A 15,988-nucleotide genomic window follows, 5' to 3' on the forward strand; every position below is an offset into this window, starting at 1 on the left:
CCAACATATCTATAAAAAGATTTGTGCATCTACAAGGAATTATGACTTTTTAGCCAAGTTTATAATTATGCCGTTATGAAGATACATGTATTACGTGGGACTCCTAAACTTTTACAAATAAAGCAAAATGAGAACAATAAATTTGTTTGCTAGAGATAAAGTTAATGTTATGGGCCCATTATGGGGATACATTTCTGTATTTTATAATCTCCATAGAAAACATTATTTCATATATAAATATAACCCAATAAAAATAAATCTGTGAAGTGGTTACACATGTTATAATGGAAAGTATTTTAACCACAAGAAATGGCCCATCTGTACAATTATGTCTCCTTTGTTTTTATTCTTCTTCAGAAAATCTCTTCATCAATTCCCTTGTTAGTCAGGAATGAATCTACCTGTCTCTTGAAATAGATTTTTGCCTATTTTCATAGCAGCTTTGAGCTTCTTCAGTTACTTTAGCTGTAGTACATAAACATTAGTTGAAATTGTGTGGTAAATCTTCCTTCTTATGACTACAGGATTATTGTGTTTTCAAATGGTATGGGATGATTGAGAAGATAGATGGAAAAGAGAAAGATAGATGGGATTCCGTTGGTCACAGTAACACACTCACTCTAGCTTGCATAAGTGAAAAGGGAGATTTATAAGAAGGTTATAGAGTATCTTAGGGACCCAAAGGCAGGGGTGACATGACCCTCGGAAATGAATGGCAGCTGATTTGAGGAAGGTAACTCCCTACTCAGTGTTCACTAAGAGCACATGTGTGCACGAATGTCAGTAAAGTCAGGGAGGAAAAATTGTGACAGAGAAGGAGAGTGGACATTGATGTCGTATATTCCTTAACTTCAACACGAGATTTTAAAAGTTAAGTAGCTCCATTGTATTCTTTAGAAAAATAATGATTGCTCATTTTATGAAATTTAAACATTATAAGAAGTAAAAATCATCTAACATTTTGATAACCAGAATCATAACTATTTTGATAAACATCCTTCTAGACATCTCTCTGGACATCCAAGAATACACACACACAAATGAATCATACTGCATGTGGTCATTTACCTATTTTATTCACTCAGAAGTATATAATGGATATCTTTTCATATCAATAAATATAGACCTCCAACATTGTTTTCAATGTCTATGTGGTTTACTCAACATGTCTCATATCTGTGGGCCTTGAGGGGCATTTATCCTCCTCCTTTCATAATTATAAACAATGCCATGTGTATCCATCTCCCTGCTTCCATAATTATCTACCTTGAGTGAATTCTTACAAGTATGATTGCTGAATCAAAGGGCATGCCATCTTATATGCTGACATAATCTCCCAGGTGGCTACAGAATGACGTTTCCAATTTATATTCCGTTCATGAAAGTGCCTATAACATTGGTTATTTATTGTCAGTCTTTGTCATCTTTACCAATCTGATAGGTACAAATAAGGTTTCCACTTTCTAAAATTACTTTTTTTTTTTGGAGACGGAGTCTCACTCTGCAGTCCAGGCTGGAGTGTAGTGGCGTGATCTCGGCTCACTGCAAGCTCCGCCTCCCGGGTTCACACTATTCTCCTGCCTCAGCCCCCACAGTAGCTGGGACTACAGGCGCCCACCACCACGCCTGGCTAATTTTTCGTATTTTTAGTAGAGACAGGGTTTCACCGTGTTAGCCAGGATGGTCTCGATATCCTGACCTCGTGATCCGCCCGCCTTCGCCTCCCAAAGTGCTGGGATTACAGGCGTGAGCCACCGCACCCGTCCTAAAATTACATATTTTTATTGTTAGTATAGTTGCTATCTTTTCATATGTTTCTTGCTGTTATATTTTTTAAGACATGAAAAATTTGTTAATTTGCTTTATCCATTTTGAAGGGAATATTAATTTTCTTGTTTATTTTTAAGACTGTTTTAGTCTGTTTTTGTTACTATAAAGAAATAAGGGCGCAGCGGCTCACACGTGTAATCCCAGCACTTTGGGAGAACCAGGTGGATGGATCACCTGAGGTCAGGAGTTCGAGACCAGCCTGGCCAACATAGTAAAACCCCATCTCTACTAAAAATACAAAAATTAGCTGGGTGTGGTGATGGGCACCTCCCTAGCTACACGGGAGGCTGAAGCAGGAGAGTTGCTTGGACCCGGGAGGCGGAGATAACAGTGAGCCGAGATGGCACCATTGCACGCCAGCCTGGGCAACAAGAGTGAGACTCCATCTTAAAAAAAAAAAACATATATATATACATTTTTTTCATATATATATATGAAATATACATATGAAGGCCTTTTTAAGAATGACACCAAAATATGCAACTATAAAGGACTGAGACATGTAGCTAGTAACAATTTTTTTAATCTAAAATTTTTGAATGGCAAAAATAGAGCAGAAATTTTAAAAACAATGATACTTTTGTCAAAAAATAAAATAACAAACTAGCAAATGAGTACTGGTACTCATTTGCTTTTATTTTGAGTTTATTCTTCCATAAGTAGGGAGAGAGAGATGTAGAGTTTTCTTTCCTAAATGCTAAACAACACCATTTGTTAACTAGTCTGTCATACCCACCCAGATTTGATTGCACGTACTTGGGACTGTTTCATATGAATCCTGTATCTGGATGTTTATTCTGTTTCGTAGATAACGTGTGTGTGTTCTCACACAGGCGCCTGTTCCTTTACTGTGGCTAGGCCATTTTGTTGATTTCTACAATTGATTATAGTGCTTCTCTGCTTCAAATTGGGTTTCCACGGAGCAAGTTCCCAGTGCCTTAGAGAACCAGGAGCCACATGGGAACAGCAAAATCAAGAAGGGACCACTTCACAGATGTGTTAGAGGAGCTAAATAGGAAAAAAAGAAGACAAGAGCACCTCATGTAAACTAATTTTCAAAAGAAGCGGAGTGCAATGCCTGAGATTTTTGTTTTCGACATTGAGGGAGGTGGATGTCTGTATTTGGTTTTTGTTTAAATTCAAAGCCATTAAAGCATTCCTACCACAAGGAAGAAGAAAATGTGTTTTGTCTCTCTGCCAGCAGTAACATAATTTTGGTCTTCAAAATAAGTGTCTTGGGACCTGAATTCCCTGTGGGTAAAGAAAATTCCCAGCCCATGTGTTGTGGCAGAAATTCATTGTTTCCTGAGTTATTTCCTTTCATGCTTAGTGTGGGGGAAATGACCAAATGTATAGATTGAGATTCTTTTTCAAAAACATTACTTGATTCTGATGATTGTTGCTATGATTTTAGGTGCTGCAGGAGGCTTCTCACATGCTTTGGAATATCTTCAGGGAAATCCGCTCTTAATAGAAACTGAGAATTTAAGGTAAGTCCTTTCGCAAAGATACTTTGTTCTTATCAATTGGTCAATCCCCTGCATTGGTATAGTTTTGTAAAGTGTTAAAACTGCTGTCTGTTATGCTGTCTCGTTTCATCTTCACTGTGGTTTTGCGAGGCAGGTGTGAAGAGTGCCCGGTCCTAATATTCCCATTCCTGTCTGATTTTTCCTCCTGGTAGCTTGGTGAGGTGATGGTAGGGGCCCAGAGGAGGAGCTGAGTAGCTGGGTTTTTGTTTCTTTGTTTTTTTTTTTTTTTTAATCATATTGGACCTTATAGTGTGAATTCTCATTCATTCACACTGGTTTGCTTCATAAATCTTTTCTTAGTGTGACGTGAGGGGGTAAGTGCTGGGTAAGGAATTAATGTAGAAACTTCTAGTGGTCTTTTTTTTAACTTTTAATTTCAGGGTACATGGGCAGGTTTGTTTCGTAGGTAAACGTGTCATGGGAGTTCGTTGTACAGATTATTTCATCACCCAGGTATTAAGTCTAGTATCCATTAGTTATTTTTCCTGATCCTCTCCCTCTTCCCAACCTCCATGCCCCAGAAGGCCCCAGTGTGTGTTGTTCTCCTCTCTTCCCCATTGTTTCCGTGTGTTCTCATCATTTAGCTCACATTTATAAGTGAGAATATGTGGTATTTGGTTTTCTGTTCCTGTATTAGTTTGCTGAGAATAATGGCCTCTAGCCCCATCCATCTTCCTGCAAAGGACATGATCTTGTTCTTTTTTATGGCTGCATCGTATCCCACGGTGTATATGTACCACATTTTCTTTATCTAGTCTGTCATTGATATCTCCAGTAGTCTTTGAACTGAAACTGGTTGGTGGTTCCTGGAGCCCTCCATGGTTGGGAAACAATTGTTCTAGCATGAGATAAAGTAAACTTTGGTTGTAGATTACTGTTTTCCATTTTTGGTTGTCCTGGGAGGGTTGTGTGATCCCAAGTAGTGTGTATGAAGCATCCCGGGCAGAGACACAGGGTTCTTCTGCCGGTCTTACTCGGTAGCTGTATCATGGCACACCCAGATGTATCAGTTCTGTTCCTGACCAGCTGCAGAACTTGGGACAGGTTAGTTAATCTTTGTTTCCTTCTCTTCATTTGTAAATTATGTAGATTGGTCTAACCTGGTCATGCCTCTACTTTAAAATTTTGTGGAATAGGAAAAAAAAAGTCAGGACCTATTTCTATTTTTTTTTTGGCTGTATGTAAAGAAAGTTGATGATTAAAGCTGGATAGGTGAATGAGGGTTCACTATATATTTACATACTGTTCTTTGTATTTTGTGTGTGGAATTTTTAATAATCAAAGGTTTATTTTCACAAAATAACTACCATCTACTAATATAATTTTGCCAAAGAGAAAATAATACTAAAAGAATAGGATTATTCCTAAATTTGTCCTTAGATTGTATGTATTTAGCATTATGAAAATGCTGTTTATTTCCTATGTCTTCCTCATTTCTCTGTAGTCCAGTGACTAGCAGCCATAGACTAACCAAAATTGGTCTGAGAACTGGTGTTTGGGAAATACTGGGACACATGACTGCTGAGGGCTCTTCTGCCTCTAAGACTGTACCTTCCTCTGAAGCAGGAAAGAAAGGTACTTTACCTGTACATTGCCTGTTTCCAGAAAATGCTGTGACACCTGGCATGGTCAAACTAGAGAGGTCAGAGGGCCATACAGAAGGGATTCTATTGGGAACCTTGAGTAAAAATGGCCCATTTGTGCGGACATCCAGTTTAGCTTTGAGTCACACCATGGTCAAGGTAAAGACAAAACTTGAAAGTTTTAAGTAACCTGATGGAAGTGTACAGACTCCTTCCTTCCCACCATTGTGGGGCAGCCTCTGGCCAGATGTGATCTGACAGATAAGTATCTGACTGGCATGTGGGGATGCTGAGAGCCAGGGGTGAGGCGGGTAGAATACTGGACTCCAAGGAGACCAGTGCATACCTTGGGTGTGAGGAGCTCCAGGCTGGGTGTGCAGGTCGAGGGCACAGCTCAGAGTTCCGAGCTGATGGCAATGGGATCAGGTGTGCTCAGGATGGAGAAGAGCTTTCCTGACCAGAGGACCGTCTGAGAATCCAGGGGTGGATATTGTCCTTTGAGGACCCCCAGAGGGTGCTGAGTGGTCCGATCTGGCTAAAAGACCTGGGGCACAGTGGCCAGGAAACACATCAGATCTATGCCTTTACCAAGACTTCAGATCTGAAAGGAGTGTTCTGGGTGGATTCTTAAGCCATCATCTGTGGGAAATGGAAAACTGTGCTTTCTGTTTACTTCCCCTTGGGGTATGGGGATGTGTATAAGGAGGAGGGTGGGAGGAAGACAGAGGGAATAAAGGACTGAATTATTTAGCACAGTAAAATGATGTGGGGAAGAGCAGCAATACCTGTTCCAAGAAGCCCGCACAATCCTAGCTGCTTCTGAGAGTCCTGAGAAGTTATGTGTACTCTGCGTTGATTGGAATATGGTGGTTCAGTCCTTTGGAATTGTCTCTTAGTGATTTCTGGCTTTCATTTGTCTTAATATTCTGATTTTCTGGGAAACCTAAATGAAATTTGACAGACTTACCTAGTTGTTTTCTGTTGTGTCAACTCTTGGTTTACTGCCTAATTGGTATGCTTCACATGGGTTTCCTCTACCCGGGAATGTTTATTCTCTTCCCTTTTTAGGAAAAAGCTGTATTGAACAACAAAAGAAACATTTGTTTTAAATGTATAGTAATATGAGAGATTACCTGAAGTCCTAACATGTCTGAAAGTATATAAAGTCTGAATAAATGCTAGGAGGAGCTTTTATTTTGACATAAACCAGAGGAAGGAGAATTGCTTTAAGTGATGTGGACCAGTCCAAGTCTGAATAAAAGTTAATGAATGAACAATGTAGCCAATCATTCATGCTCTTGAGTCTTTCACAAGGCTAAGACATTCTGGATGAGATCTTGTAGGGATGAGCAATTGAGAATTTGAGACGGCCACGCTTTGCAGGAATAAACATGATGCTTTAAAGAGTTACATGCATTCATGGATGTGTGTGCATGTGAGAAAAGGGTGATTGATAGATGGGGTGGGGGAATGATAAATGATTTGTTTGGCATTTTATGTAATGACTTGTGATATATTCTGGATTTGAGATTAAATGCAATATTCTGACCTTATCTCTGTGTTCCCTGAAGGCTTGTAAGAAAAATATTTTAAAATCTATTTTCAATGAAAAATATTGTTTTTGGCTCTCAGGGAATTTTTAGTTCCCACTGCTATTTAGGGAGAATTGTTGAATCTGTGAAATTCAAAGGAGGATCTTTGCAGCTCTTTGTCATTCTGTACCAGTCATTTAAGGGCTATGACGTCAGTGAAGAGAAGTTGTTCCATGCATCCATTACTTCATTAAAAATGTAACCTGTTATGCACTTTTGTCTTCCTGCCACCCTCCATTAGCTGATTCTTTGGATTATGCTTCTTGATGACTGTAGGCATCATTTGGTCTCCCACCTGCAGGCTCCCTGAGTGACTGAGAGTCCTTCTTAGCACTGTCAATCAAGATTCCTGGACCTAGGCTGCGCTCCTCACTCTGCTGTTTGTGCTTAGTAAATGTTTCAGAACAACAATAACAATTTCCAGGCTATTTTTCATAATTAAACTTACTAATCCATGGTATAATAGGGTATGCTGTTTCCATGCATTTTTGTGGCTAATTATGTTCATCAGTTAATTTCTTTCCACATTAAGAAGCCCCCCTGGAGAACTCAAGATCTGAGACTTTTCTATGTAAGAATTGATTGGATTTCATGGACTCGATGACTCTAGAATACATTTATCTGCAATTGAGTATTTTTCTATAGAACTTGAACCTTTGAAAACAATCACTTTTCTTTTTTAGCTGCGAAATTCCATACTGGGAAGATCTAAAATGGCCATTAAAGCCATTCTATTCTGTTTACAACAAATCAGAATTGGACAGCTTTCCAAATCCATAAAATAACTAGTGTACTACTTATAGAGTGTAAACATGACTTTACCAAGATTAAAATAAACACATGTAAGGCCAGCTGCAGTGCTGTCAACACACCACTATAAAGCCTGATAAACGTTGAGGAAAATCCTGCTGCTGTGATGTAAACAATGATCTTATGGAGGATCTTTTATTTAAAAAATTTAATCAAAATATTGTATGCAAATGGATAAAAATAAGAAACATCTGTATGAAACCACAAAAGACCCTGAATAGCCAAAGCAATCTAGAGCAAAAAGAACAAAGCTGGAGGCATTATACTCCCTTACCTCAAAATATGCAACAAAGTGATAGTAATCGAAACAGCATGGGTACTGGTATAAAAACAGACACATAGACCAGTGGAACAGAATAGAGAGCCCAGAAATAAATCCACACAGTTACGGTCAATTGATTTTTATTGTTGTTATTTGTTTGTTTTGGAGACAGGATCTCTCTCTGACACCCAGGCTGGAGTGCTGTGGTGAGTCATGACTCACTGCAGCCTTGACCTCCTAGGCACAAGTGATCCTTTCACTGTAGCCTCCTGAGTAGCTAGTACTACAGGCATGTGCCACCACGCCCAGCTAATTTTTAATTTTTTTGGAGAGAGAGGGTCTCTCTATGTTGCCCAGGCTGGTTTCAAACTCCTAGGCTCAAGTGATCCTCCCACCTCAGCCTCTCAAAGTGCTGGGATTACAGACGTAGCCACCATGCCCATCTCACCCACCTCAATTGATTTTTGACAACGGTACCAAGAACACACAATGGGGAAAGGGCAGTCTCTTCAATAAATAGTGTTGGGACAACTGGATATCCACATGCAGAAAAATGAAATTAGACCATATCTCACATTATATACAAAAATCAACTGAAAATGGGTGAAAGACATCTATGTAAGACCTGAAACAGTAAAACTGTTAAAAGAAAACATAAGGGAAAAGCTCTGTGACATTGGTCTGGGCAAGGATGTTTTTGGATATAAACACAAAAGTGCAGGCAATGAAAACAGAAATAGACAAATGGGATTACATTAAACTAAAGCTTCTGCAAAGCTTAGGAAACAAGAGTGAGGAGACAGCCTGCAGAATGGGAGAAAATGTTTGTAAATCATGCATCTGATAAGGGGTTACTATGCAAAATATATGAAGAACTCAAACAATAGTAAGAAAACAACCCTATTAAAAATGAGCAAAGAATCTGAATAGACATTTCTCAAAAGAAGATACACAAATGGCCAACAAGTATATGAAAAAATACTCAACATCACTAATCAGGGAAATGAAAATTAAAACCACAATGAGATAGTACCTCACACTTGTTAGGATGGCTATCATCAAAACAATGAAAGATGGGCTGGGTGTGGTGGCTCACGCCTGTATCCCAGCACTTTGGGAGGCTGAGGTGGGGGATCACTTGAGGTCAGGAATTTGAGACCAGCCTGGCCACATGGTGAAACCCCGTCTCTACTGAAAATACAAAAATTAACCAGACGTGGTGGTGGGCGCCTGTAATCCCAGCTACTTGGGAGGCTGAGCAGGAGAATCGCTTGAACCTGGGAGGTAGAGGTTGCAGTGAGCTGAGATCGCGCCATTGCACTCCAGCCTGGGTGCAGACTCCGTCTCAAAAAAAAAAAAAAAAAAAAAGGATGAAAGATAACAAGTGTTGGCGAGGATGTGGAGAAAAGGGAATGCTTGTACATCACTGGAAAGAATGTAAGTTAATATGGTCATAATGGAAAACAGATTAGAGACTCCTCAAAAAATTAAAAATAGAACTTCTACATGATCCCTTAATCCAACATGTTGAAGAGATGTCTGCACTCCTATGTTCATTGCAGCACTGTTCACAGTAGCCGGGATATGGAATCAACATAAGTGTCCATCACTGGATGAATAGATAAAGAAAATGTGGTATACATACCCAGTGAAATACTATTCAGCCTTCAAGGAAATTGTCATTTGTAGCAACATGGATGAACCTGGAGAGCATTACATTAAGTGAAATAAGGTAGGCATAGAAAGACAAATACCCGTGTTCTTAGTTACATGTGGAATCTAAAAAATTTGAACTCAGAAAAGTAGAGAGAGGTGGTTACCAGTGCTGGGGAGATGTTGTTCAAAGGATACAAAATTTCAGTTAGATATAAAGAATAAGTTCAAGAGCTCTGTTGCACAGCATGGTGACTACAGTTAATAATATATTCTTGGCCAGGCGCGGTGGCTCACGCCTGTAATCTCAGCACTTTGGGAGGCCGAGGCAGGTGGATCACGAGGTCAGGAGATCGAGACCATGGTGAAACCCCGTCTCTGCTAAAAAAATACAAAAAATTAGCCGGGCGCAGTGGCAGGCGCCTGTAGTCCCAGCTACTCCGGAGGCTGAGGCAGGAGAATGGCGTGAACCCAGGAGGCGGAGCTTGCAGTGAGCTGAGATCGCGCCCCTGCACTCCAGCCTGGGCGACAGAGCAAGACTCCATCTCAAAAAAAAAAAAAAAAAAAAGTATTCTTGAAAATTGCTCAGAGTAGATTTTAAGCGTTCTTATCACAAAAAAATACGTGAGGTAATACTTATGTTAACTAGCTTGATTTAGTCATTCTATGATATACATATTTAAAAATGACACGTTATAGCATGTTCTATAACTTTTATTTGTTAATATATTTTAAAATTTTAATTACAAAGCCGGGTGCAGTGGCTCATGACTAATCTCAGCACTTTGGGAGGCCAAAGTGAGTGGATCACCTGAGGTCAGGAGTTCGAGACCAGCCTGGCCAACATGGCAAAACCCCGTCTCTACTAAAAATACCAAAACTAGCCAGGCATGATGGTGCGTGCCTGCAGTTCCAGCTACTCTGGAGGCTGAGGCACGCGAATGGCTTGAACTTGGGAGGTAGAGGTTGCAGTGAGCTGAGATCGTGCCACTGCACTCCAGCAGCCTGGGCAACAGAGCAAGACTCTGTCTCAAAAAAAAAATAATAATAACTATGAATTTTAAGTCTAAGTATTGCATGCAAATGGCTAAAAGTAGGAAACATTACAGAAAAGCTTATAGTGAAAAGCAACAGCATCTTGCCTTCCTTCACTTATTTCTACTTCTTAGAGCAACTACTTTTTTTCCTGTAGATTGTTTTTGCTTCTTTTACGGTGGCTTCCACATGTAAAAACATGGTGCTTGCAACTCAGCTCCTCACTTTATCAATCTTAAAGGCTGTTTCATGGTAGCTTGTTGGGATGGCAGATCACGCTGTTAGTTCTCTCTAACCATCCCCATCTCCCTGCCTCCCTAAAGCTGATTCTTGCTTTCAGTCCTGCTGTTCCCCTTTGCACCCTCAGATGACACAGGCAGCCAGCCTTTTTCTTTTTCTGTCTCCTAGATACACTATTTGTTGTCTCCCACCAACATGCTCCCAGTCCAACCCCTCAATTTCAGGCAGCTGTACCTTTAATTTTATATTCTCAGTGTTTATAATACCTATATTCTGTTCTTCAATCTCACTCAGTAAAGGCTTCCATGATTTTATCTCTAGATTCTGAATGTTAAAAACCAGTAAGTGGTATTTCCTCTATTATGATTAAGTAGATGCTGTTCCCATCGGAACCTAGTTGTAGAGTGGGATTCTAATCCTCAGAGCCTGAAGTCCTCACCCTTTTGCCCCTCAGTGGAGTATGTTTAAATGGATTCCCGTTTTATACTGCAGCAGCTGTCTTGAAGCTAGCCTCCAGTTCTTCTAGGTTCTCAGTTACCCCATCGCCTCTCTCAGGAGCCCGCTTTGTTCTGGAGGTCTTGCTCTCACAGCCCGCCCTCCTTGGTCAGGACAGGTTGATCTCTAGGTACACTGCACAGGGCTCAGCAAATGCCAGTGGCCAAGGAAAGCTCGTGATTACTACAGCTTGAGCATTCCTTATCCAGACTGCTTGGGTCCAGAAGTGCTTCAGATTTCATTTTTTTTTTCCCCAGATTTTTGGAATATTTACATATACATAATGAGATGTCTTTGGGATGGGACCCAAGTCTATACATGAAGTTTATTTATGTTTTACATATACCTGATACACATAGTCTGAAGGTAATTTTATACATCATTTAAAATAATTTTGTGCGTGAGACAAAGTTTTACTGTATGTTGACTGTGACATGTCACATGAGTTCAGGTGTGGAATTTTCCACTTGTGGTGTCTTGGCAACACTCAGAAAGTTTCAGACTTTGGAACATTTCAGGTTTCAGATTTTCAGATTAGGTATGCTCAACCTGTATTGGAGAATCACCCCCACACTGTCGTGTGTTGGATGGGGCAGTGGCCTGATCCATAAAATTTGCCATCATTTATTGAGGACTTGATGTCTTAGGCACCTACATCCTTGAAGCCTGGTGTCTCTTGAAATTCTCACACAAGCCTTGTAGAACAGATGTTATCACTGACATTTCACACACAAAGAAGTTAGACCCTGGGTGGGTGACTTCTGAGACCTTTCCTGTAGTGGGAAGTGCTTCTTGGATCCTGGGGCAGGCTAAGAGCATGGTGGTCGGCTGTGTTTTATAGGTGGGAAAAGACTTCTCTGTCTCTGCCACGTCTTGCACACGTTCTTCCACAGATCTCTGTCTTTACCCCAGAAAATCACTGCTTCTCTAGCAGAGTCAGCTCTGCCTCGTTCCCAGCCTTGTCCTTGTCGTGGGTGTGCCTTATGGCCAGGAGCTCATTCTAAAGAATTCTGCTGTGCGTGGAAAGGGGAACATCCTTCTTTGCTCGATGTTCCCTTGGTGAATTTGATGGGAGAAGCTGGACCTCTTACCCAACCCTGCTGGTAAATGGGAACAGGTGTTTTATCAATGACCATTATTGTATTTCCTCATAGCCTGAAGTGTGTGTGTGTAAGTCAAGTACATTTGATTTTTTTAATGCCTCATATATTTTTGTAGTTATTTTGGAAGGAAATTTAGAAAGATAATCAACTTTTCTCTCCATTCCTGAGAGAAATGGAATTTTCTCTCAGGAATGGAGAGAAAATAGAAGTGCTCAAAGTAAATTCAGAATGGTGGTCTGAATAAATCTTTTAGTATCCTGGGATTTGTGAGTTACCTCCTATGGTAGTGACCGGATGGATGGCAGGTGCCCTGGGCGATGGGACCCGTGCACAGTGTTGGTGTCCTTCCCACTCCTCCTCACTAGACAGAACTAGAGGAAGCCTTGACCATGGAACCAGGAGTCTTTCCACAGACCTGTTACCAAAGAATTCTTCTCTGTTTTCCCCTGGAATAGCACATTGAGGATTGGGTGGCTGTGGATGGAGTTCCTCCTTGTCACCTCTGTGTCAGGCCAAGGTGGTGGCGTTAACATGTGCTGTCTCTGTGCAAATATGCTTCTTTTCCAAACATCTTGGCCAATGATGTTTATGTCCCCAAACAGGTATTGAATAAAAGGAAACATCTTTAGAGCTGGGCCTCAGTTACTTAAGGAGGAGACATTTGGCTTTAGTGAGGTCAAGTCTAAAGGGATAGAGGGGAGTCAATATTTAACCGGTTGCAGTGATGACCAAGGGTGATGTCCCACATTTAAACTTGTTAGTGATAAGCAGTCCGAGGTTACCCTACCATTAACTTACAGTGATCTCACTCTGACTTGAAATTTTTTATATTGATTGATTGTAAGGACGGGATAGAATGCTGAGCAAATAGACTTGTAATCTGTATGTGACAGCTTTTACTCTATTATACAAAGATCAGTAATCTTCACAGCTTTACAAATCCAGTGAAACCTGGATACAAATGATTTAGTGGCACAAATCTATTTGGAAAATTTAAATCTGAGGCAGACCCCAACCGTTCATCAAGAGAGGGAAACATCAGTGAAGTTTACAAAGCCTTTTTACCTGATCCTAAATATTTCCCAGATATGTTCTATATTCTTCAGTTTATTTATCTCTAAGGGATGAGGAGTGACTCAGTCTCTCCTGCAGGAGAACTTTTGGCTCTGGTCACCCAGGTGGTCCGGATGCTTGGTTCATTTGCCTTCCCTTTGGAGAGGTTGTTGCCGGCACCGAGGGTGAGCTGTGTGAACGTGGGAGTGAGCGCTTGCTGTCCCTGTTGGCCACTCTTGTCAGAAGTTTGGATTCAGAGGAGGTGGATTCAATACGGTAAACTAGGAAGGAAATAAAAATTGACCGTGGAGGATACAATGACTTGGGCGTTGTTCTGTTGTGTTTACATGTTTCCAAAAACACTGCAGTGCCGAGGGGTCTGTGGTAGATGACAAATGAGCAGAAAGAAAGTTGAGAGGAAGGAGGGGATATTGCTAGAGCGGGTAGAGCAGCTTTCCAAGAGGAGGTGGGATTTCCTGCTGAGTTGATGTGAGTTTTTGCTGCTTGTAGTTGAAAAGACTGAAAACAACAGTGGGTTATAGAGGACAGAAGTTTAGTTTTCTCTCACCTAGAATGAAGTCTTGAAGAGGGCTGTTCAGGACTGATGGGAGAGCTCACAGAGGTTGTGCAGCGACTTGGGCTCTTTCCAGGATGAGTAAAATTTTGGTGCGGTGCAGTGAAACCTTACTTGGCATGAACTAAATTCAGCACATTAGGCAAAAATTCCTTATAGACAAAATTGCTCGTGACTACCCCTTAGGAAGATGCCACATTAGAGGCCAGTATTCTGTCTCCCAGTGAGTCCAGCAAGTGGACTTTTCCTGCAGTGTTGGAGTAGCCTGCTGCTAAGCAGTTGGCCCCTGTGTTTAAGGACCATGTTTTCAACAATGGACTCAAACTCTCAGCATCAAGACAGGATCCCAAGAGGCACTGACAAGCCCAGGGCACTATAAATTCCTATATTCCCTCCCACGGTCATGTGGGCTCACATGCTCACTGAGAGGAGTGGGAATGGAACCGCCTGCCAGATTTGTTTATTCATAGTTTTAAAAAAGGAAACTTTCAAACATATTCAAAAGTGAAGAGAATTTTATAGACAACTGTGCACGTATTACCCAAGTCCAAAGATGATTAATTCTGAGCCAGTCTTTTTTCTGTCCCCTTCCCTCTTCCCACCCATTATTTTGAAGCACCTCTTTATTATTTCCTGTCACTATTTCAGTATATGTGTCAAATAGATAGAACTTAAAAATTATCTACATTATGTTATTGTGCCAAAAATGTAAAAGTTATTAATATTTTCTGAATATTATCTAATATCAAGCTAATGTTCAAATTTTCTCAATTGTCTTATTTTTTACGTTTCCTTAAATCAGGATCCAAATGAGACTTATTCATTGCAGTTAGTTAATATGTCTCTAATATTTTCGTCTTTGGGCTTCTTCTCTATCTCTCCATACCTTCTCTGACCCTTGTGATTTGTTAATGAAACTGGGTTGTTTATTTTTTAGAGCAGAGATTCTCAAACAGGGATAATTTTCCTTTCCAATCTTGGGATGTTTAGCAATATCTGGAGACATTTTTGGTTGTCACAACTGGGGGATGCTACTGACATTGAGTGGGTAGAGGCCACAGATGCTGTTAAACATGATACAACCCATGGGATACCCCCACAACAAAAATATATCTGACCCAAAATGTCAATTGTGCCAAGGTTGAGAAACCCCACTGGAGTTTTTTGTTCTACAGTCTGGATTTTGGTGGTCGGTTTCCCATTGTGCTATTTAACATGTTCCTCTCTTCCTTGTATTTTCTATGATTTCTTAGTTGAATCTCAAGGTTTGGTCAGACTCAGATCTCTTGGGGTATGTTTTTTATTTTGTTTGTTCTTTGGCAAGAATACACGTAGGCAGGCTACATATTTTCATTGAGAAACACATAGTAACTGTAGACTCTTTGTTACATTACTAGCAATTGATGATCATTGCCTATATCTCTTAATTCATTAGTGATTGCAAAATAGTGGTATTCTAATTCTATCATTCCTACTTTGTTTATATACTAGAATACTTATATAAAGAGGAACTTTATAACTTTATACTCTCATCGTTTATTTGTTCACACTGAAATTTATCTTGGAAAGTCAGGATAAATATGTTCTTTTATTTTCAAGGCAGCAGCGTCCAAAAGAGATCACTGAGACTTTATTTCTTTTTTTAGTGTAATTTAATTGATGCGTTTCAATTTAATATACTTATTGATGCTCAGATTGTCCCATATTTGGCCAGTGGAATCTAAATTGGCTCCCGAGTCCTTTAGACATGACTCATGAATTTTTTGTATTTTTGTTTACTTTCTGGTGAGATCAAATGTTACAGGATTGTCTTACCCATTTCTTGCGTCAGACTGAGATCTGCCAGTTCGTCAAGGAGCCCTGGTTTCCTTGAGTATTTAGAAGGCACAATATAGAAACAAGGCATGTTTCTTGCTACTGTATTTATCATTGTTTCTGGATACTTACAGTGGACAGAACTAGGATGTGTGTGTAGATTATTAGTTCATACTGATACTTCCATGTGAAATTCAGATGGGCAGGATTTTTACTTAGTTTCATCAGTTATATACTCTGTTCTTTCATCTGTGCCAAAAATCCAGTTCTCAGTGATACCGTCATATTTTTTCATCTGCTTTGTCTCATGCTGCATACACAACAGTATATTCGAAAGATATTTTGAATAGGCCTTCTCTCTGTGATTGCGCCACCAATTGGATACATAGTTAAGTTCATTGGTTTTTATTTTAT

The 15,988-nt window shown here is 40.1% G+C and overlaps 1 protein-coding gene across 16 annotated transcripts in view; it reads left to right on the plus strand.

Annotated features, from left to right (window-relative positions):
* TLN2 (talin 2) overlaps window positions 1-15,988 on the plus strand; it is a 450,464-nt gene that overhangs the window by 197,117 nt on the left and 237,359 nt on the right. For 15 of the 16 annotated variants that reach the window (XM_024349234.3, XM_063794170.1, XM_054666988.2 and 12 more), the window contains one exon: window positions 3,245-3,320. The gene's annotated coding sequence lies outside the window, so the exon portion shown is untranslated. Of the gene's footprint in view, window positions 1-3,244; window positions 3,321-9,319; window positions 9,339-15,988 lie in introns of those variants that run through there. The other variant, XM_063794169.1, reaches the window with a different exon arrangement.

Source organism: Pan troglodytes, chromosome 16, assembly GCF_028858775.2.
Source record: "Pan troglodytes isolate AG18354 chromosome 16, NHGRI_mPanTro3-v2.0_pri, whole genome shotgun sequence".
NCBI classification, from domain to species: Eukaryota; Metazoa; Chordata; class Mammalia; order Primates; family Hominidae; genus Pan; species Pan troglodytes.